Source organism: Topomyia yanbarensis, chromosome 3 (genome assembly GCF_030247195.1).
Source record: "Topomyia yanbarensis strain Yona2022 chromosome 3, ASM3024719v1, whole genome shotgun sequence".
Lineage (NCBI taxonomy): Eukaryota > Metazoa > Arthropoda > Insecta > Diptera > Culicidae > Topomyia > Topomyia yanbarensis.
Genome location: NC_080672.1, coordinates 402,126,565 through 402,136,360, shown reverse-complemented (window position 1 = coordinate 402,136,360; position 9,796 = coordinate 402,126,565).

The following is a 9,796-nucleotide window of genomic DNA, read 5'->3' as shown; positions in this document are numbered from 1 at the left end:
ATTACGACGTAATTACAACACTTTGCACTAATTTTCCAGTACATATCGAAAGGCGACGGTTTTTACTAAAATATTATGCAAAGAGTAGAGTAGTAAATGTTGAAATGGCCGAGTCATGAACAGAAGAGAAAGACCCCAAAGAGAATCTCTCATTGTTACTTACGTCCTATTCTAAATTTTCTCTAGATTTATTGTGTAATCAGATACTATATTTTAAAACTTCCTTACTTTGTATTGTCTTTTGTAGTCTAAGGATTATAATAGTATGTATTGGCATTTTTTATTCAATTTGCTCTACAAGATAGTTTGAAATAGACGGAGGTGAGTTGAATCCGTATCCATTGTTAGCGGCCGGCGGATCTTACAACAATGCCTTTCGTTTTACGTATAAGGTAGATGTAAAGCATACGACCTAGTGCCTAATCCCAAACGGTATTGTTTCGCTAGCAATAAGCAATGTTGCAACTCTTTTCTGTTTCAACTCACCTTGGTTTCTTCTACTGGTTTTTTTAGACAAAACAAAGAAGTTATTAGCAATTTTCTGATATGCTTTTGGCAAAAAATCCCGAACGGGGGCCACCTACACCCAAAATCCGACGGATATGTTTCTATTACTTTTGGGTAAGATTCTATTGTCTTTTCGGTAACAGGCCACGCAATTGCGCATTGTGGTATCAAACGCATATTACCGCAAAGGTAGTAAACGGTGGAATGACGAATTTCGGTAGCTGTTCATCTATGTGCATCACACAACCAAACACGTCTTCGGTATGTCGTTGCTGTTGTGCTATCTTATGACAAACGCCATTTTGGGGCAAAATGAGTTAGATAAGCCACATTACTCGTCTGAAAAATCTCTACAAAGTGGCGTTTTCAAGAAATTAGAAATTCTGCCTGTTTACTGAAGTGTAGCGAGGAACGTGATGAGAAATCGTGAGGTTTTTATTTCAAATCACTAAATATTGGGATAGGCTCGAGTTATAATGGAGTTTAAGATGTTTTTATGTGTAAAACAATGTCTGAGGTACACAATGGCATAATAATTTTCAAAATAAAACTACATGTGTTGCGAGAAAACGCAGTTATACTTTTAAAGTAGAAATATTGCATGTTTGGCAACATTGCACTGTAGCCAAAAATTAGCATTTTTGCTAGATTCCTTGGCCAATTTCCTCAAAAATACATCTTACCGATTGTTTCTAAACCAAATAAAGCCGAAGATATGAATAAAAGTTAATAATTGCTGCTTTATTTGTATAGAAAATTTTCCATGTACAATTTTGACACGTCATACAAATTTTGTCATCAATACACACTTATGACACGTACGAGTGCAACTTTTGTTTACATTTTTAGCCGTAAACCATCCCGTACATGATTGGAAGGTCTCGTCATATTTTGTGCGGTCACTACCTTGCTGTTGACGTCCGTGATAGAAAAATTTCAATTCAATTCCGACCGAATACCGGCAATCCTCCTAGAATCACTTTCAGAGGCTTCGTCAACGGTAACTCGTGTGTGTAAAATTCCGTTTCACTAGTCTTGAGGAATGTTCCTATTTTAGAATATTCTTCTATATTCTAACACACGATTTTCGTACCAACACCGCACAGCTTGTAGAGTGGCTTATAGCCACTGCTTGCTGAACTCAGCACTGAGCTTGGCAATGTCTTTCATGGGACTGAAAAGCGAGTGAATCCGCTCTTTTCATACGACGATTTCACCACTACCATTCTCTTCTGGTAGCTCCACGTACTGGTTGTTCCCCGCGTTCTTTTGAAGATGGGTATGGCTTCTTGCGGCGCATATTCTTCGTTTCATCAACTTCCTCGCTGGGACGATCACGTTCCATGTTCTTTTCTTTGGCGAAACTGATAAAGCTCGCAAAAGCGGACGACGGGAATTCCACGGCGTGGGTAAAACGAACGGACGAGCGAAAAAAATATTTCGATAATATCAAAACTACGCGAGCTAAAGACGACAACTCGATTCAAACAGACACGCGGCAACTCTATCTATGAACTCTCATATTTTTTTTATGCCACTTAGGTGCTTCCTATTGACGGCTCTGCCTGAAAAAGCTGCTGCATGAATGATATTTTTTCTTTTTTTTCGAGTATTTTTAAATTTTTCCGTTTTTTATTGCAGAGATATTAAAAAATTACCAATATGGGGGTTTTTAATCGGTTGTCGTATAAATAATTAAAACTAATCTAGTAAAAGTACGTAAGCCTCGCCACATAGGAGATATTTTAGATTTTAGAGTGACATCTCCCAAGTAGCAATTGCAACTTGTTGAAAGTTTGAAATGTTGCATAACTGCTACACAATATTTTTATTGTTGGATATATTTGAAAAGAATTTCCACGGGTTTTTAAACTGATTGTGCAACTATGTAACTATAGATCTGACCAATAGTGTTAAGTATGCAAACATCAATAACAGTTGTAAAACTAATCAGAAACTTTGCTAACTTGCACAAACAGTCTAGCAAGTTGCAAATACCTCTTTGTTTGCCATTCCACCCTAAAACAGAACTGTCCAACTACCCAGTGCTCGACAAATGGCACAGCTATTGTTTTCATTATTTTGCTGCAATTGAGAACATGTTGCACAACATACAAACAAAGTGCGCTTTTTCCATAACATAGTTGTTACCAAGAGAGTTACAAATACTATACAGTAACAAAGCGTGGTACTTGGGCTAGTCCCAGATAGTGGTGAAAGACATTTTTAATGCCAAAAACGTCGAAATTATTAAAAAATATGCCCATGCAAGTGATTTGTAAATTTTGTTGTTCTTGTTGTTTTATTCGTGGCTTTAACCTCTGTGGGTCATTCATCAGATTTGTAAATGTGATGAACATTCTCTACACTACTTCTGCAACAATAAACCGTAAAGTATACAAGATAGAGTGAAATCAAAAGTTTTAGCTTGACCTGGAATCTTGCAACAAACCTCGTAGCATGTTGGAATGGTATGATGTAAACATCGTGGATTTCGTGCATAATAAACAAATAAATGAATATAATAAAATGTGGAAAAAATTCTCTTGTTTGCCGAACTGTGCTCAACAGTTTCTGCCGATGGAAGTTATCCAGTTGTTTTCTATGAGTCTGGCGCCAAAATAATGTCGGTAAACAGTTTTGGATGCTGCTTTGGGGAGATGGACTTACAAATATTTCGGTAGCAGACCATGGATGTTCCAACAAGGCACGGCACCGTCTCATAAAGCGCATATGGATCAGTTATATTTCAAAAGCATTACCCTTACTTTATACCTCCTATACAATAGCTCCTAATTCCCCAGATACAAATCCTATGGACTTTTCTATTTCTTCCATGTTAGAGTGTAATGTTTGAAGTAGAACATACGCTATCATTGTAATGCCGAAAAAAGCTATTGCCAAGAGATCATTCGGCGCAACTTGCTATTGCGCGTGGAGCCCTTCTTTTGCCTCTGAGACACATGTGTTTTCTCGGCTAGTGTATCTTGAGTGTCATTCATTTCACTCTCGTTTATGTTGTCGTTTTCAGCCAATCCGTCATCATCTGCAGTCCACTATGAAATTAGGTCTGTTCCAGAACTTACTCTTTGCCTCTATTTTCTATGGAGAAAATGGAAGTAGAAAATCTTGCTTCTGTTTACTGCCAACGGAATAAAAAACAAAGAACTACTTTCTCACATCAGTCTACTTTCTATCTCTGCTGGAGTTAGACCTACAATGCAGAACAAAGGAAACATTGCATTTCTTCTTGTCATAATGAGTAAAGTGTTCAATACGACCAAGTTTTCCGAGTTTGGACCTTCTGAAGATGAAAGTGAAGCTTAAATTTGCTGAAGTCACGTACCTTCAGTATCATCATCTCCGCAATGCAGTATTGATATCCTTTAATACGTTAGCGCAAGCCGAACGATTTATTTTGCAAAACAAATTAAAACACGTATTTAAATATGACAATGTTGGAATTAAGATTCCCGTGTATATGGAGGTAAGGCTACCTGTCGTATCACCACGTACCCCCTCCTGAGTTAATTGCAAATGTATGTCGCATAACGGAGAAGTGAAACCCGTTGCACCTGATTCTTTTGCCCGGGTATTCCCAACGGTGTTGTGATGTGAGTCGGAAGACCTATTCCCTCCTACTTGATCATAAAACTCAAAAGTCACGGAACTACTATTAATCAAACTACGCCAAGCACCCAGGAGAGACAAACCCGAACGTGCAAGTATTGTAATCAGACAGCACACCATAGACGACCTTGAGTGGAAGATGCAGAGGAGAATGTGTCTGAACTGATTGCCAACTCATCAATGTAAAAAACCATTCCAAAACAGAGTGTCCAGGCTATAATGACTACTGCAAATGAAGCATCCAGCACCCCAAAGTCAACTGAAAGCAACATCGCCGAGCAAGATAATAACAATATGATGACGGGCTTACACTGGTCACCCGTTAGTATAGGAGAATTGAATGACCCCCATTATGCAGTAGGCGAGCAGAGGAACGTTTCCTCGCCAATAAAATTTGTTTTTACTGACATTATACTTAGTGTAAACATATCAAAGATCCACGGCTCTGCTAAGCTACTGCTATGAACCTTGTCAAACGAATTTAAAAACTCTCAAAGTTGGTTACTGGAGTACTTCGGATGTAGTTTACACCGTTTGAATTGTCGTTTACTACTCAAAAAGCATCGAAATGAAATCACTTTTTAATTTGTTCACACATTTTTACCATTGGTTTAAAAGACTATTTCATATTTTTTTAAAATGTTGCATCAATTGGTTAGAAATTACCGGAGTTATAGCAATACTACAAAAAATGAGGAATTTTTAATGTATTTTAAATTGTAATTCTTTTGCCTTTCTCCTATAGAAAGGCTATGCAATTACTCTGAAAACCAACTTTTTAACCGAGGTCCGGAGGGCTTAGCCTCTTATACCATTCCACTCAGTTCGTCGAGTTAGGCAAATGTCTGTGCGTGTGTATGTATGCATGTGACCAAAAATACGCACATCAGGTAACTCGGAGATGCCTGAACCGATTTTTTCAAACTTTGTCTAAAATGAAAGTTACAACGTTCCCATAGGCTGCTATTGAATTTCATTAGATTCCAACTTCCGGTTCCGGAGTTACAGGTTGAAGAGTGGGGTCACGCATGAAATTCCCATATAAATCGGAATCAGCATGGTATCTAAAAGATGTAAAACTTCATAAAATGTGTTCAAAAATATTTGGATTTATAGTATCAGCTCACTGATGCCCAATCAAATCCACGTTGGCCACATTGGCGGAAATGAAAAATTCGGGTAAGTAATTAAGTTCCTGAATTGAATTCACATCTGCTTCTTAAACATGTCTGACTCGATTTTCACATATTAAGTCTCAAATGAAAGCCACAATATCCCTATTGAATGCTATTAAATTTCCTTTGGATCGGAGTCCTGGTTCCTGTGTTACGGGTTGAAGTATGCAGCCACGTGCAAAATTCCTATATAAACCGGTATAATCAATATATGTATAAATGATGCAAAAATAATTAAAATGAGTTACAAATTGCTTGAAACTGTTGGCTGACACTTTTATACCATTCGGCCCACTTCGTCGAGTTCGCGAAATGTGTGTATACGTATGTGTGTATGTCTGTGTGTATGTGTGTGACCAACAATTGTGCATCGGTTACTCGAAGATGACCGAACCGATTTTCTCAAAACAAGTCTCAAATGGAAGGTATAATATGCAGATGGGTGCAGCATTGCCCCCCCTCCAACTTGCCCTTACACCTCAACTTTTCATGAACCCCCTCCCCCCTGGCCGGCTTTGCACCCGCATCAGGGCTTTGCAAAAAACACTCATTTTTGAAATCTCAAAGGTACTATTGTGAGAAATATCAATGTAAGCCTAGATGCCAAATTTCATATCATTTGGACAATTTTGGACCTCCGCCTTGCTTGAAGTTATGACATTGGTACTATGGGAAAATACAATGTGTCCCATATTTATACGTTCACCCTAATTTTTCAGAATGAATGTTTGCCTATCTCATATAGAAAGGTTATGCAATTACTTCGAAAACCGACTTTCTAACCGAGACCCGGAGGGGCTAGTCTCATATACCATTCGACTCAGTTAGTCGATATCGAAAAAAGTATATGTGTATGTATGTGCGTATTTATGTATGTGTGTATGTATGTATGTTTTTTTAGAGAGCGTTAAAAAAATTTCCAGGAAAACCCTGATACCTGAGGGAAAATGTACAAAAACCCAATGTCTCAGGGAACGGGTTTGGGCTGCCATCACCCGACCCGCTAAAAAACCACTGCTCTTGCCCAGAACCTCATTCCTCCCCGGCACTACCTTACGGCATTACTTCGGGGAGGGGTTTTTATGTGCATAGCACACACTCTAATTCAACTACTTACTAGTTCGTTTCTTCCGCAGGGTTACAACCCCACTTCTCTACACACCACCAATTCTCTACCATCCACACAGACTGGCAAGTTCTACATGGCAGTCGGAAAGCTGGCTGTGAGTCGAGGCTTAGTACTCCTCCCCTACGTATACAGTCTGGGCGGCAAACTTCAGAGTGTCTAATTCACCGAGCCCTTCGGCTCCCTTGTGCCAGTTAGCACCGTAACTCCCTTCTCGCACCATTCAGCGCCGTTTACTCGTTGAGCACCAGACTTGTTCGCGAACTACTCAGTCTAGTCCCCGACGATGGACCTAGCCTATTCTCCTACAACCGAGCGGTAGATTACTCCTGATTCCGATGTTCGTTTTTGTGAGCCATTTAGCTCTCCGCTTCGTCCCGATCTACTCGATCTAGTCCCCGGCGGTGGATCTAGTCTACTAACGAGCTACCCAGTAGGATGTAGAGGTCGGTTCAGCGATTCCGGTGAAGCTTGGCGTCCGTTTCCCAGGCGCCCCGACGACCAACTCGGTGCTACGTCACGTACTACTCAACTGGTCCCCGGCGGTGGACCTAGTCTACACAGTTGGAGAGTTCCCCGGCGGCGAAATTTCTCTCGATGTATGTATGTATCTATGTATGCATGTATGTATGTATGTATGTATGTATGTATGTATGTATGTATGTATGTATGTATGTATGTATGTATGTATGTATGTATGTATGTATGTATGTATGTATGTATGTATGTATGTATGTATGTATGTATGTATGTATGTATGTATGTATGTATGTATGTATGTATGTATGTATGTATGTATGTATGTATGTATGTATGTATGTATGTATGTATGTATGTATGTATGTATGTATGTATGTATGTATGTATGTATGTATGTATGTATGTATGTATGTATGTATGTATGTATGTATGTATGTATGTATGTATGTATGTATGTATGTATGTATGTATGTATGTATGTATGTATGTATGTATGTATGTATGTATGTATGTATGTATGTATGTATGTATGTATGTATGTATGTATGTATGTATGTATGTATGTATGTATGTATGTATGTATGTATGTATGTATGTATGTATGTATGTATGTATGTATGTATGTATGTATGTATGTATGTATGTATGTATGTATGTATGTATGTATGTATGTATGTATGTATGTATGTATGTATGTATGTATGTATGTATGTATGTATGTATGTATGTATGTATGTATGTATGTATGTATGTATGTATGTATGTATGTATGTATGTATGTATGTATGTATGTATGTATGTATGTATGTATGTATGTATGTATGTATGTATGTATGTATGTATGTATGTATGTATGTATGTATGTATGTATGTATGTATGTATGTATGTATGTATGTATGTATGTATGTATGTATGTATGTATGCCACATAACATAACAATTACATCGGTTTCGTGGAAATGGCTAGACCATTTGGACCAACTTCTGCTTCAAATGGAAGTTTTTACAACAACGTAAACCGCTATTAAATTTAATTCCGACTTGACTTATGGTTCCGGAGTTATGCGTTGTGGTGTGCGGTCACATAGAAAATTACGATTCAAACCGATACCACGATGAATGCAAAAAGGTCAACAATTCGCTAGAATGTGTGTCACACAAATTTCATTTGCAGTTCTAGGTCAGTGACGGTCAACCGAAGTCTCATTGACGACATTGACCATCACAAACAGTTCCGGAAGTGCCACGGAAAAGTAACACCCTATCAACATTAACAAACTCACAAGGTTTGGACGATTTTCACAAAGTTAGTCCCAAATTAAACGTATATTATCCCCATAGACATCTATAATATTCCATACGGATCGGTTATATGGTTTCGGAAATATAGACTGAACCCTCCGGTCGTATGAAATTCCCATATAAGCCAGAAATAAAATTTTATATTCAAAGAACATGAACTCACGAAATTTCAGAAATCAAATTTGTATTTTCGATGCCACATTCAATGTAATAATTCCCTGGCTGTTCCGAAAAAAGTTTGTGAACACCTTTTGGCGTTTAGAACTTTTGGGCATAAAAGATCCTTTCTACAGATGGTGCGGAACCGTCAATTACTGGTCCTGATTTTTCAAATTTTCGATTTGGTATTTTTTCTTTTACAACATTTTAGAAATTGAATATTGATTTCTTTTCTTGTATATTGACAACTATGCCATGTATAATGAAAATGTAATTTGTTCATTAGAAAGTTTATAATGAACATAACCAACCATAAAATCCTAGCGATCATAACCCAGTCAAAAAGGGAAAGTTGCTGGCTAACGGAGATCTATTTGCCAACTCGGATGCGCTAATTGCCCTTCAATTTGCCAGCAAATTGCTGGCAATTAGGGGGCTATTTCAAATGCAACATTTAGGCGATTTGTCGCCGTCATTTTTTGCCGCTCTACTCGCCCTTAAATCGCCCCAAATCGCCCAGGGAACGCGCCATTTAATCGACCTAAATTGCCCAATATGAAAATCACAAATAATAATTATTTTCGGATTCATTATCTACTCACATAAACATATTAGTACACTAGGTAATCACCACCAAACTACAGCAAGAATCAATGGTGAAATTGATATTGCACATCAAAACTTACCACAATCTGACTTTCATTAAGACTTTAGGTTAGAGATCTGGTTCCACTATACTTACACACGATTCCACAATTTCCCACATTCGTCGGCTAAATTAAGTGCACTAGACAAACAAAATACAAGCGAGAACACGCCAATTGTTTAAAAAAATAATTTTAAGCTTAAGCCAAACATGAACCGTTGTTTGAAAACACACAAAAAACAGCCAAGTCCATTTCAGCCGCCAGAAAATTTGACTAAGTGTTGAAATTGCCTTTAAATCGCATTCGCAAATTGCATTTGTTCCTAGGGGCAATTAGCACAGGCGAGTTGAGTCAAACGTCAAACTCTTTAACCCTTTCATGCCCAACTTTTTTCTAGTGCATGTAGGGTTTCAAAACTATTTTTTCTTTAAAACGGTGGGGTCAAGAAACTCCAAAAACCATTTTTCATAAAGGTAGGTGCTTTCCTTGCAGTGCTAGAAGCTGCTCAATGTTTACCTTCTAATGCTCACTGCAATTCTCCTAGAATATTTACAATAGTCCAACTGCGTGGAAAACGTAGCCAAAAATAGTCCAAATTGATAACTTTTATTAGTTTTCACTAATATTGCAACATAAAGAAGTTATATGAAAAATAAATTTTCCGCCGTCAACGTAAACGGTCCCTGGCAGCACTGCTCCATCGGAGTTTAATCAGACTAATTGCAATAACTTCATTTCTAGAGCTGATCCGTGTAACCGTTAATACTCAA